A 13,926-nucleotide genomic window follows, 5' to 3' on the forward strand; every position below is an offset into this window, starting at 1 on the left:
GAGCCCTTTTCTCCAGAGCCCTTTTTGCTACATCAAGCTGCCTCCTGGGGAAATTCATTAGCTTTCCCCAATCAGACAAGCCACCAAGGAGCAGGCAGGTCTGTGTGTTTGTCACAGCCTTTGGGAATTCGGCGTTTCTGGTGCTGATCCCAGATGGGCTGCTTGCCAGATATTGATGTGGGCGAGCAAGTTCTCCAGCCTTTCGGGGCCTCAGTTTCCTCATCTGTAAACTGGGGATTTCACCGGGTAACCTGAGATGCTTCCTAGAAGCTCTGACACTCAGTGATTCTAATCCATTTTGTTGGTGAGAGCTTCCGATAGCCCTAATTTTCAGCAGCTGCATGCAGGTGCGTCACCCGGGGGTCTATTAAGATGCAGAATCTGGTTCAGGCCCTGGGGAGCCGGGGTGGGGGGGTGGTTGGTGAGGCTGGATGCTGCCGGCTCCGAGGGCAGAACTGGAGTCCTTGCTTCGCAAACCAGCTGGCTGCAGGGAGGACTGAGAACACCTTATAGGGTTGGTTAAAAATACAGATTCCCAAGACCCAGGCCAGACTGACAGGGTGAGAGAGCCTGCACCGGGGCCTGAGAATCTGCATTTTATCACGTCTCTCAACTCCCTCCCCCACTTAAGCAGCAAGCCTGGCCCCGTCCCTTGGACACTATTTGGAGGCCACGAAGAGGCCAGAGTCTCCTCTGCTGGGTGGTTTCCTGAACGGAATCGGTAGGTTCTTTCATCTTCCTAAAGGCTGTTGTCTGATTAAGTGTTAACTCTGCCCATTTAGGAAATCTCTACCTCTAGCAGATTGGGTTCCAGAAGCTTCCTTGCACTTGGCAGGTTGGAAAGGTGGAGTGCGCATTCTCCAGAGCAAGAGCTCTAGGGCCGTGCTGTTCAAAGTCTCTGTGCTGACTGTGTCCTTTTTAAATTTCCAGTCTGTCCCGATCAGTCGTTTGTAAATCAATGAAAATGAATTACTAGGAAAAGGAAAGTTTAAAAGACATAACACGTACAAGAGCCATATTTTAAATTATGAGCTTCAGCGGACGTCCCGTTTTCTGTTTGCGCTGATCTCAAAGTTTCCAGGGCTTCCTCCCCCATCCTGTGGTTACCTTATTGCTGACACGTAACCATTTGTTTGTGGATGGGTGCCACCAGCGGGGCATTCATGGAGTGCAAGTTAGAAGTTGTTACAAATGGTTCCAGTTACATTTGTTTTGCCACCTCCTGTCTTTAGCGGGACAGTGGTCATTTTCACTAAAGGAAAAAGGAAATGTGAGTGTTGGGTTCTCGGCTTTCAGCCCTCTCAAGAGGGGGTGGGTATAGAGCTTTATCCTAGGGGTAGCAAGTAAGTCTAACTCAGCGGTTCCCGATCCAGGGAAATTGTATCCTCCAGGGGACATTGGGCACTCTCTGGAGACATTTTTGGTGTCACAGTTTGGGTGGTACCACTGGCATCTGGTGAGTGAATGTCCAGGGACATCCTACAATGCACAGGACAGAGCCCCTCACCCAACAAAAAATTACCTGCTCCCAAATGTCAGCAGTACCAGGGATCTGAAATCCTGCCCAGAGCAGGGAGGGAGGCTGTCCGTCACAAGCATCTGTGTGGGCACCAGTGGGGAGTGGCAGCAGGCCCACACCTGTGGGTCTCCAGATCTTTGCAATCCTGTCTTGTTCCAGTGCCGTGGTTCTTCTTGCCAGATGCAGTAAGGCACTTCTAACTCGAGTGATTGGGGATGAAAGAGGTGAAAGAATTTTGAACTAGACTCAAAGGATGAGCATGCTTTACTCCTTCATTCTGTGTATTTATTAAGCACCTGCTGTATGCCAGGCCCTATCCTAAGCCCAGGGATGCAACAGTCAACTAGACGAAGATGGCCCTTGCTTTTCTAGAACCTGCATGTTTGTTGGGAAGACAGATTGTAAAGAAAGTAAACAGAAGTTTTGATGGGTACCGAGAGACAGTACAGCCTAGTGATGGGCGTGGGTAAAGACCCCTTTAGAAAGGGGGACCCATGTTCCAGGATGAAGCCAGGCAGGCAAAGCCTATACCAGGAGGGCATACAGCACCAGCACAGTGGGCCACAGGGAGCCGCTGTGACATGCCCGGCTTTTGGAGCAGTTCCTTATTCATCTGCTTTAAAATTGTGCTTTGAGGTTCGATTTTATTAGAACCAAGGCCTTGCAAAGTATGAAAACATTATGCTACATGCTTCTAGGTCACGTGTGTGCAGGGTGTGAGGAGTTGGGGGAGAGGAGTTCACTATGGTTGTCAGGGAGAGTTTCTGAATAAGGAAGGAAAGTTAAACTCGGGGTGCCGGGGCAGGTGGGGTGCAGGAGACCACTTAGACTTGTGTCTTGGTTTGGGTTTCCCCAGAAACAGACTGAGACGAGGATGTGAGTTGGACAGTTCACTTGGAAGGGGATGGGGAAGTGTGGGTGAGGAAGAGGTTGCAGGCGTGGGCAGTGGGCTCAGTCCCCTGGGATCTCTGAGAGGGAATGTCACCTAGACTCAGCTGTCCCAGCGGAAGGGCAGAGGAGCTGGACATTTACCATGCACTCCGGTTGGTCCTGGGTGAGGGCTAACGGGGGCAGGTTTGTGGTCCTGCAGCTGCTGGCAAGAGAAGCCTGCAGGCAGAGTCCCAGGAGACTTTAGGGTCAGGGGCACAGAATTATTGGCATCAGCACAATGTACTGCGGCCATGGCATCCCTCCTGCCTGGAGCCATGGCTGGCCCAGGCTGGGCTAATATTTGAGGAATAAAAGAATGATTACTCTCTGCCACTGAATGTATTTGAGAGCATCATTTTGGCCCACGAGTCACAAAGCAGAGTTTTAAAGCTCTGCTTTAAAATCCTAACTTCCTGGAGTGTTCTAGAATCTAACTCACGAAAGCCTCTGTGAGTCAGTCCGGAGCGAGCCTCTCATTGCTGCGTGTACTTTGAACTTTTTTCTGGAAAAGGAAGATGTGATGTGTAAGCACTGGGAGAAAATGGTTGGGGGGCAAAGAGAGATTTCGTTTGAGGTTAAAAACAACCACAAAACCTCCTTTGAAAATCGAATGCTCTGAACATAAGGATTTTCAAAACCTTTTGAGTGGCTGGCGCCTTGTGATGTGGAAGAGCAGGGATGCAAAGGTCACAAAGCTGCCAAGTTCCTGATCCAGGGACACTGACATGTCATCTAGTCCATAACCACATTCACCCAAGTGTGGCTCCCCCGTGTGCGTAAGAATTTACTACCTAATAGTTTGCTTATAGTCTCCATGACATCAATTCTTCAGTGTACACAAATTTCAAAAATATATAAAATACTTTTTGTTGTCCTTTGATCAGTAAGTGTACGTACATTTTGGCTCGTTCACCCTGTAGGACGTGGGTGACTTCCATTTCCCCGCCTCCTTGGTTGCTTCACCCAAATAGGAGATGCTGCAGTGCCCGTTCAGGCTGGGCTGGTGGTGGGGGTGGAGCCCTCACCTTCCTCTCCACGTCTGAGCAGGTCGTTCACTTGGAGCCTGCTCACCTCTGCGTCTTCGAACGCACGCCTTGTTGTCCTGGGTTTATGAACCGTGAGGCTGGCCGGAGAACTGAGAAATCCCAGTATTTGTGTTCAGGCTTCCGGCGGAGGCAGGGACCTGCTGAACCTCAAATCCGAGCCTCATGCCCCAGCCCGGCTTCACCAGAGCTCCGTGGGGGGTTCCTGGGGGTCAGTGGTGCCCTCTTCCCGTTTCCTGCCAGTCCTTCAGTCAGCACCACCTCCGATCCCCACCCAAGAGTGAGTGGAGACACAGGAGCCGGGCGGTCCCGGCTCCTCTGGCCAACAGCACCTTGATGTATCCCTCAGAGACTTTTTTCTTTATTATTGAAGTATAGTTGATTTACAATACTGTATTAGTTTCAGGTGTACAGCATAGTGATTCGGTAGTTTTATAGATTACACTCCGTTAAAAGTTACTACAAGAGAATGGCTATAATTCCCGGCGCTGTACAATATGTCCTGTTGCTTATCTATTTTATGCATAGTAGTTTGTATCTCTTAATCCCCTCGCCCGATCTTGCCCCTCCCCCTTTCCTCTCCAACTGTATATACGCTTACTGCATCTTCTTTATCCATTACTATTGATGGACAGTTGGATTGCTTCCACATCTTGGCTATTGTAAATAGGGCTGCTGTGAACATTGGGGTGCATGTGTTTTCTTATTCTTTGGCTATATACTCAGGAGTGGGATTGCCGGATCATATGGCAATTCTATCTTTAGTTTTCTGAGGAACCTCCATACTGTTCTCCATAGTGACTTCACCAATTTACATTTCCACCAACAGTGTAGGAACCTCAAAGCACAATTTTAAAGCAGATGAATAAGGAACTGCTCCAAAAGCCGGGCATGTCAGAGCGGCTCCTTTTCTCCTCATCCTCACCAGTGTTTGTTATTTGTAGACTTTTTGATAATGGCCATTCTAGCAGGTATGAGTTGATATCTCATTGTGGTTTTGATTTGTGTTTCTCTGATGATTAATGATGTTGAGCATCTTTTCATGTGCCTATGGGCCATCTATATCACTTCTTTGGAAAAATTTCTATTCATGTCTTCTTCCAATTTTTTGATTGGGTTTTTTTTTTTGATATTGTGTTGTATGAGCTGTTTATGTATTTTGGATATTACCCCTTGTCAGTCATATCATTTGCAAACATTTTCTCCTATTCCAAGGGTTGTCTTTTCATTTTCTCAGTGGTTTTCTTTGCTGTGCAAAACCTTTTAAGTTTAATTAGGCCCCATTTGTTTATTTTTTTGCCTTAGGAAACAGCCAAAAAAATATTGCTACGATTTATGTCAAAGAGTGTTTTGCCTATGTTCTCTTCTAGGTTTAGGTCTTACATTTAAGTCTTTAAACCATTTTGACTTTATTTTTGTATATGGTAGGAGAAAATGTTCTAATATCATTGTTTTACATGTAGCTGTCCAGTTTTCCCAACACCACTTGTTAAAGAGGCTGTCTTTTCTCCATTGTATTTTCTTGCCTCCTTTGTTATAGATTAATTGACCATAGGTGTGTGGGTTTATTTCTGGCTCTCTATTCTGTTCCATTGATCTATGTGTCTGTTTTTGTGTCAGTACCATGCTGTTTTTATTCCTGTAGCTTTGTAGTATAGTCTGAAGTCTGGGAGGGTGATACCTCCAGCTTTGTTCTTCTTTCTCAAGATTGCTTTGGCAATTCAGGGTCTTTTCTGGTTCCATATGAACTTTAGGATTATTTGTCCTAGTTTTGTGAAAAATGCCATGGGTATTTTGAGAGATTGCATTAAATCTGTAGATTGCTTTGGGTAGTTTGGCCATTTTAACAATATTAATTCTTCCACTCCAAGAGCACAAGATATCTTTATATTTCTTAGTATCATCTTCAGTATCCTTCATCAATATTTATAGTTTTCAGAGTATTAAGTCTGAAAGGTGAGGTTAAGTTTGTTTCTAAGTATTTTATTCTTTTTAATGTGATTTTAAAACTTTCTCTTTCTGATAGTTCATTATTAGTATATAAAAGAGCAACAGATAACCAAATATTAATCCTGTATCCTGCAACTTTGCTGAATTTATTTATTAGTTCTAATAGTTTTTTGGTGGAGACTTTAGGGTTTTCTATGTAGAGTACCCTCAGTCTTGAAGCTAGTTTTACATTGTCATCTGCCTTCATGCTGTTGATAAGCACAATGCCATTGTGATTTCTGATTTTTGTCTATGAACTGTATATGAACTATACATGAGATATTGTAAATGTGTTATTATTAGACCTGGTATTCTGAAACTTCATGATGATGTCTTTTTTTTTTTTTTTTTTTATGCTGGTTGCTTGGTGAGTCTTTTCAGTCTAGAATTTCAAGACATTCAGTTCTGAGAAATTTTTTAGTAACTATTCTCTCCTTTGGACCTCCTATTATCCAGATGCTGGGGCCATCCTGTGTGGTCTCTCCTATTTCCCATCTCTTGGTCTTTTGGTTCTACTTTCCATATTCATTTCTGCTATCTTAATTCTAATTTTCAAGAACACTTCTCTGAATGTTTCTCTTTTGATTGTGCCTTATTCTTGTTTCAAAGTTGCATACCTTCTATTACTCTGAGAAAATTATGACTTTTTTTTGAAGTTTTCTTTCAGCTTCCTGCCTTATCTTCTGAGTTCCTTTCCTCAGGGTGTTTGTCATGGTCTCTGTGTCTCACCTAGAGGCTTTTCTCAAATAGCTGGTGATTGTGGCTGTCTTTTTGTATTTAAAAGAGAAACAGTACAAGGCTGATTGGAAGTTCAAGGCTGTATGTACACAGGGTATGGAGTATGTTCTCATTATGTGTGTCCATGTCTAGTTTTTGAAACATGGCAATGGTAATGATTCTGTTACCTGACCTGTGGCAGCTATTTTCAGTTGAGTGACCAAACTAAAACACCTTCCCCAGTCTCTTCTCTCCAGCCTGAATCTGTTCACTGGCGCATCCTTTGCGACTAAGGACGTAGCTGTGGACAATGGGATCTAAATGGGATCTCCTGAGGGATTTCAGGGAAAGTGTATGTTTTCCTGATAAAGGTGGCAGGTGTGGCTGGGATTATAATTTCTCCTCCCTCCTGTGTTTGATGCAAATGCAAGGCCTTCCACAGGGGCAACCAACTTCTGACCTTGAACAAGAGGTCAGGGGGAACAGCAGAGATCTGACACTGACTTTCCCTGAGATGTTTATCTAATACCAACTTTCTCAAGAGACTTCTTGATATGGAGAAAAACAAACCCCTACTTGTTTGGGCTACTCTAAATCTATAGTTTTCTGTTTACTTGCAGCCAAAAGCATTCCAAATGATGCATCATCATATCTTTGGGGGAAAATAATAGCTTAATAATAATTTAAAAATAGTTTAGGGCAATTTGTCCTTCTTTTCCTCTCCTTGAACTCTCCAAAGAAGAGAAGAACACATCTAAAAATCTTGTCACTATTGTCTTTGTTGCTGTTATGGACAAGGCGCTTATTTCCAGTGATCAAGGTGTGTCCCTGTTACAGGAATCTAGGCTTTGGTCACCACAGAAGGAACCCCACAAGAGAGGACCACCAGAGGGAGTTTGTATGGGGTAGACCAGAGATCAGCCAACTAAGGCCTGTGGGCCACGTCTGCCGGTTTCCTTTATAAGGTTTTATTGGAACACAGCCATATGATTTGTTCACATGTCATGTGGGGCTGCTTTCGTGCTACAGTGGCGGAGTTGAGTGCATGAGACAGACACCATTTGCCAAAGTCTAAGATACTGACTATCTGGCTTTATACGAAAAAGTTGGCTGACCTCTGGGTTGGACTGTCAGGCGCTAGAGACTAAGGAGGGAGTAGAAAGGGCCAACTGACTAGCAGTGGGTTTCTGCCCACCGCAGGAAGCTGCAGGTGGGAGCCATCTGTGGTGGGGATGGGGAGGAGGAGACAGTGGTTCTAAGGAGCCCCCTGCATGTAGACATCAGCCACATCCAGAATCTACCATCCGTGAAGTCAAATAACAACGTTCCTGCCCCTTACCTTTCCACTTCCCCTGTTTCAGTCCTGGAGAAATCTGAGGCATCATTGTGATCAAGGTGGGGAAATAGAAATAAATCCAACCACACCTCCCCTTCCCCTCTGTATCTCTGAGCCTCAGGCAGGCCCATTATATTGGATGCCAGAAAGAAGCTTCGACGTTAAAGAGGACGGGACTTATAATACCTAAAAATAAATTTATTGCCAAAAAGCTATTAGAAAAATATAGCTTTGGCCAAGATTTCATTAAAGCATGGGAAAGAGCAATTTGCAGAGCTTGTTTGAAGGCATTTGTATGACAAGAGAAATTTCTATTAAAATGTTATCCCATCCTACAAAGGCTATGGAGGGGAGTTTAGAAATGTCTGGGCAAATTCATATGCATTTATCCTTTGGCTCAGAAAGCCACTCCTAGGAATTTACACAAAAGTTACATTGGGCAAAAATAGGAAAAGTAATTCACAAGGCTATTCTTTGGAATGTTACTTGTAATACCAAACGATTGGAAACAACCCAAATGCTCATGGGAAGGGGACTGGGGGTGTGAACCACGGCACATCTGTCCCGTGGAATGGGAGGCAGCTGCAAAGAAACGAGGATGCTCTTCAAAAGCTTCAAGTGAGGACAGCAAGGTGGAGAAAAGGGAGGACAGTGTGCATCTAAGAAAGTGGATCCAGCGCGTGCAGGTGCCTCTCTCTCGAGATTGTCCAGGGCAGAAGTCGCCAACATTGCGCAGATTCTGCAGCCATGTGAGCCCAGCCTCTGTTCCCGCGCACACTCCCCTTCTTACAGAGGCTGCCGTAGTTTTCAGGCTTCAGCACATCATTGGTCTGGTTTGTTTTTAAAGACAAGACCTCTGAAGATGAGTTACATGCCTTTATTTCCCAGAAAGCCACAGTTCCAGATTTGCTGACTTTTATTGCAACTGTAAGTGGCCGTCAGCAGCGTGGTACTTCATAGGTATTGAAAAAAAATAACAAATATAATTAAAACATGTCCTTTAAGGTGATATTTTATTTTATTTTTTTAAATATTTTTAGAAATTTATTTTGTTTATTCTGTTTGTTTTTTTTTTGGCTGTGTTGGGTCTTTGTTGCTGCAAGCGGGCTTTCTGTAGTTGAGGCGAGCAGGGGCTACTCTTCATTGCGGTGTGCGGGCTTCTCACTGTGGTGGCTTCTCTTGTTGCAGAGCTCGGGCTCTAGGCGCACGGGCTTCAGTAGTTGTGGCTCGCAGGCTCAGCACTTGTGGCTCATGGGCTCTAGAGCGCAGGCTCAGTAGTTGTGGCGCACAGACTTAGTTGCTCCGGGGCATGTGGGATCTTCCCGGACCAGGGCTCGAACCCATGTACCCTGCATTGGCAGGTGGATTCTTAACCACTGTGCCACCAGGGAAGTCTTTAAGGCGATATTTTAACCCTGAGCTGAAAACAGCTTTTCAACAGAAACTCCTGCTATGGAGAGTCTTTTGAAGATGATATCTTTAAATGTCTCCATCATGATTTGGTTTCTACTACCAAAAATGATATAAGTTTGCTACCTATGAAAATAGTTTTGAACCCTTGACCTGGAAACTGAATTTTCTACCTGGGTAAAAATCTTCCAGAGAATTTCAGCTGTTCAAGAAAAATAACAACCTAGAGATAAGTTGTACCTTATGGTTGGTTTGCTGGAGCTACTTATTGACATTTGGGAAGATGAAAGGTTACCATCCACTGTCCCCATTTTACAGATGAGTAAGCAGAGGCGCAGACAGTCACAGTGTTGAGGCAACACACTGCATGAGGCCAGAGCCAGGATTTCAAAATGAGTGAGCTGGTCCCAGACCGTGTGCTCTGAACCACTTCGCCAAGCTGCCTCTTAGCACATAAGTTATGGATAGACACACGTATAGGGGTTGAATACTCAGATATATTTTCCTTGATGGGGCAGTTTATCCAAAAATTTCACTAGTCTATGAGAATTCAGGAGCCTTGTAAGGGACGGTGGACTGGTTTTGATTCAAGAGAAACTGCCCATTGCTGAACTGAGCCAATGTGTCTGGTCCTCAGGCCAGTCCTTGGAAAAGCACAGATGCTCAGAAAATAGCCATTCATTTGTTCACTCTCCGGTCTGTCCCTGACACTTGGCCTTCTGGAGAATGGACCGGCTGCCTTCTTTAATAAGCTCCTCCGCCAGAGCAGTCCCAGAATAGAATTAGACAATTGAAAGCTTTATCTAAACCATAAATATCAACTCCCAGCGGTGGTTGCCAGGCGGTGCCTGTGTGTGCATACTTACCCCTCTTTCCAACTAGCCTCTAGGAGTTACACGCCTTGAGTTTTAGCAGTGCCCACTTTTTTACGAGGCAGTCTCAGAAGTCAAGGTGGCATCTGCTCCGCTTTTTCTGCCTGTGTGTGTCGGGGGGAGGTGGGTTGGCTTCCAGTGGAAAGCAGAGGCAGGAGGAGGCCGGAGGAGGCCGGCGAGGAACAAGGTGCTGGAGACGCCTCTGTGGGTGGTGGGGGCCCTGCCGAGTGCACAGCAGGAGGCATCTGATCTGGGTGCCCGGATGAAAGTGGCATCACCCAGGGACTCGAGGGGTAGGGAGTTTTCCTGGGACGGCCCTTCTGTCCTCCATCAGGGTGGCCAGCTTCCGTAACTGGACCGCTCAAGCTCCCTTCTCTTCTGGCTTGGGATTGGGCTCCCGACCTGCCCTTCAAGCCAGGATGGGAAGGTTCCCACGGCTGCTGTTGGGTCCGGTGCAGGCCCGTGCTGACCCTCGCCCCTGCCCCCCACTCCACGAGGGCCCTGCGTCCAGCCTCCTCCCATGGAGCCTGGAGCAGTGTCCCCTCTCCTGCTGGGCTCTGGTGGCGAGGACATCAGCACAGCTGGTGATGACGACAGTGAGAGTGACACTTGTTTATGAGTCTGTCCTAATCTGTTGAGCCTTTATATTCAGGCCTCAGTTTATTTGGTTTGTACAGTTTATTTGAATAGACTGAGCTGCACACACTTAGCCAAGTGTCCAACCCGTCTTCACCGCCATCTCCTCCTACTCTGGATTTGGGTGTCAGTGTTCCCGTGCCCACAGGGTCTCGGATTGAAACTGCGTGGTCTGCAGGGTCTCAGGGCCTCATCCCCGCACTGTGCTAGCCTGGCCCCTGTTATGAGCTGAATTGTGTCCCCAAGATCCATACGTTGAAGCCCTGACCCCCAGTAACCTCAGAATGTGACTGCATTTGGGGGTACAGGGCCTCTGAAGAGTAATAAAATGAGGCTGTCAGGGTGGCCCTAATCCCGTCTGACTGGTGTCCTTTCAAAAAGAAGAGATGAGGATACACAGAGAGACCCTGGGGAGCCCCGTGCACAGAGGGATGAGCGCATGAAGGGGCAGCAAGAGGGCTGACGTCTGCAAGCCAAGAAGAGCGGCTGCAGGAGAAACCAGCCCTGCTGACACCTTGATCTTGGACTTCCAGCCTCCAGGGCTGTGAGAAGATGAATTTCCATTGTTTCAGCGCCCAAGCCTGTAGTATTTTCTTCTGGCCGTCCCAGCAAACGAACACCTCCTGCTTATGTGCAGCTCCTGATGGGGGCGGAATGCACACGGCTGTTCCAGCTCTGGCCCCCGACCCCTCACTCAGATTCCACAGGTTTCCAGTGTCCCAGGCCCCCCACCCTTCCCATCCCAACATCTCGGATCATTTTATGTTGGCAGGAATGAGGAGGGGAGGACCTTCCGGGCTAGCATGGTCCCTATGCTGTAAGATCCCATCTGGACCATAAAAAATACTTGTCCTATTAAGTCTTTTGTTCTTCAGTAAATGAATGTGAATACGACAGAGACACACTGAACACCAACTGTGTGCCGGGCCCTGTTCAGCTGTCTTCTTGCACTGAAGGTAGACCTACGAGAAACACATTTCATAGAGTTAAGTTTATTTGTTTTTCACAAATCAAGACACATCCAGTTGGGGCAAAATCGTGACATTCGGGTGAATCAGAAAATTGTGGCTTCTTTTATAGCCAGTTTTCCAAAGGCTAAGACCATCTCGCTGCCTGTCTTCTGAGCACTTGAAACCAAAAGGATTGGGATGTTTTGTACAAAACCTGGCACTTAAGCGTCTGAGGCTTTCAGCTGTGACTCTTATGGTCTCATCTCCATCTGGGCAGTTCATTGATCTCCAAACCTGGCAGCCTCCTCTGGGGAGAGAAGATTTAAGACTGAGCAGCTCCAATCTCCCTTTTGTCCAGAAACCAAGAGGTGTGGCGGGCGCACTCGTTAGGCGCATATTAACGTTCGGTGGCAAGGCTGCGAGACTCTTCTTATAAATCAGAGTTCAGGAAATGGCGTGGGGAAATTTCTTTCCAAAGTCTGCACTCACACTCATTTCTTCAGGAAATCTATTTTGTCAGTGAAGGAGATAAAGTTTGAGGTAATTTTGGCAGTTTCAGACAGTAATCTGTATTTTCCAAACTTGCAAGCCCAGCCTTTTTTAGGATTGTTGTCAAGGATTAAAACTTGATTGTTTTAAAACTTCAGTTGGCTGCTAACAGAGGCCCTGATTGGACAGAGCAGGGTGTATTGGAGCTCTAAAAGAATCTTTATCAAGTTCACATCCCACCTTTGTCCGATGTCGGCTTTTCTATAGTTTTTAATGTATTAGGGAACTGTGAAATCTTGTAATACAAGTTTTCCTATGAATTATTTTCACAGGTCTTTGTGCTAAGTGGGCAGGTGTGACTGCAATTCAGTGTTTGTTGTGTGTATCATGGCGTGGGTAATGTTGAGTTGACATGTACGGAAATTGATCATTAGATGATTGATTAGTGGATTGTTGGAAGTTCGTATGGAGGCTGGATGTTAGCTTTCAACGGGACCCTGAGAAGCTACCATGGTGGGGAAGGGGCAGGGAGTCAGGTCATGTGACCAAGGCTTGGAGGATTCCAGGGAGGTATACCTCCTGCCCACCCACCATCCCAGAGGAGGGGCGCCATGGGCTCTATGTAGGGCACACTCCGCCGCACTTCAGATATTCAACAAGCTGCTTCATGGAAGAGGGCATTGCTGCAGAGGGCAGGCTAGGTCTCCTGGGAAGCAGTGGGGACCGTGAACTATTTAGCTGACTGGAAACTCCCTGGCACCGAGGACAGGCACCGAGTCCCTCTTGCTACCCCTTCATCCCAGGATGGGGTATCATGCCTGGCACAGGGTAGGGCCTTAAAAAAATATTTGCTGAATTAAACTGAGCAAGGAAGAGCGTTCCAAAATGAATACCCTGAACCTGTGACAAGTTAGGGCATAAGGTAATGAGCTTCCCATCTCTGAGGCATCCGGCAGAAACCTGACCACCTGTCAGGGTGGTTCTAGACAGCAGTGCTACGTTACGGGGAGGCTGGACCACATCGGTGGTCCCCATACCTGGCTGATCATTAGTCATCTTGTTAAGTGCATGAACTCCAGACTTCATTCTCTGGATTGGAGATTCTGTATATTTTTTTAATTCCTGGAGTGATTCCAGTGGACAAAACGACAACCCCCTAAGGTTCATTTCAATTCTTCAATTTTTGTGTTTCGTAATAAAATCTAATCTAGTGGCTGAGTTTGGTTATTATTTTGTTAAGGCAGTTACTATAATTCACAAGTGACTAAACATGTTCAATAAATATTTGATGTGCACTGAATACTTGCCTGGCCCTCTTCTAGGCACAGAGGCTACAGCAGTGAGACATGGTAACAAGAAATCCTGCCGCTTCGAATCTTACAATTTAGTGAGGAAAGACAGACAGATCAAGTAAATGTACTGTATTTGGATGGTGGTAGAGGCTATGAAAAATATTAAAACATGGGCAAAGTCACGCTGAGAGTGTGACTAATTTGTATAGGATAGCTGGGGAAGGCACCTTTGACTTGGGAGCTGAGACCTAAAGAGAGAGGGAGTGAGGTACATGGGGAAGGGTGTTCCCGGCAGGAGGAACAGCCAGTGCAAAGGCCCTTCTTGGGAAGAGCGTGTGCTTGTGTTAGGAGGAGCCCCAAGGAGTTTCCAGCAGCTTGTAGGAGAGGGGGTAAGAGAAAAGCAGGGGGTGGGATTGTTGTGGATGAGTGTGACATGCTTTACTTGGTAAATTAGGAGTTTAGTTTTGGAAAAGCCAAATTGAGATGCCTTTTGTAACATCCAAGGTGAGTGGTCCAGGAGCAGCTGAATCTGCGTCTGGAGTTCAAGCAAGAGGTCCCAGATGGAGACCTAAATTTGAGAGTCACTTGGGCAGAGGAGATGTGTACAGTCTTGAGATTGGATGCAATCCCCGTGGGGTGGGTCTAGACAGAGGGGGTGGGCTCCAAGGATGGGGACTGAGACACCCCAAAACTTAGAGGCTGGGGAGGGGAAGAGGGATCGGCCAGGGCCCTGAGAAGCCACA

General features: G+C 46.4%; 1 protein-coding gene across 3 annotated transcripts in view; it reads left to right on the top strand.

Annotated features, from left to right (window-relative positions):
- BACE2 (beta-secretase 2) overlaps positions 1–13,926 on the top strand; it is a 114,768-nt gene that overhangs the window by 7,250 nt on the left and 93,592 nt on the right. The gene's annotated exons all lie outside the window — the stretch shown is intronic.

Source organism: Balaenoptera physalus, assembly GCF_965194825.1.
Source record: "Balaenoptera physalus genome assembly, chromosome: 4".
Taxonomy (NCBI): Eukaryota; Metazoa; Chordata; class Mammalia; order Artiodactyla; family Balaenopteridae; genus Balaenoptera; species Balaenoptera physalus.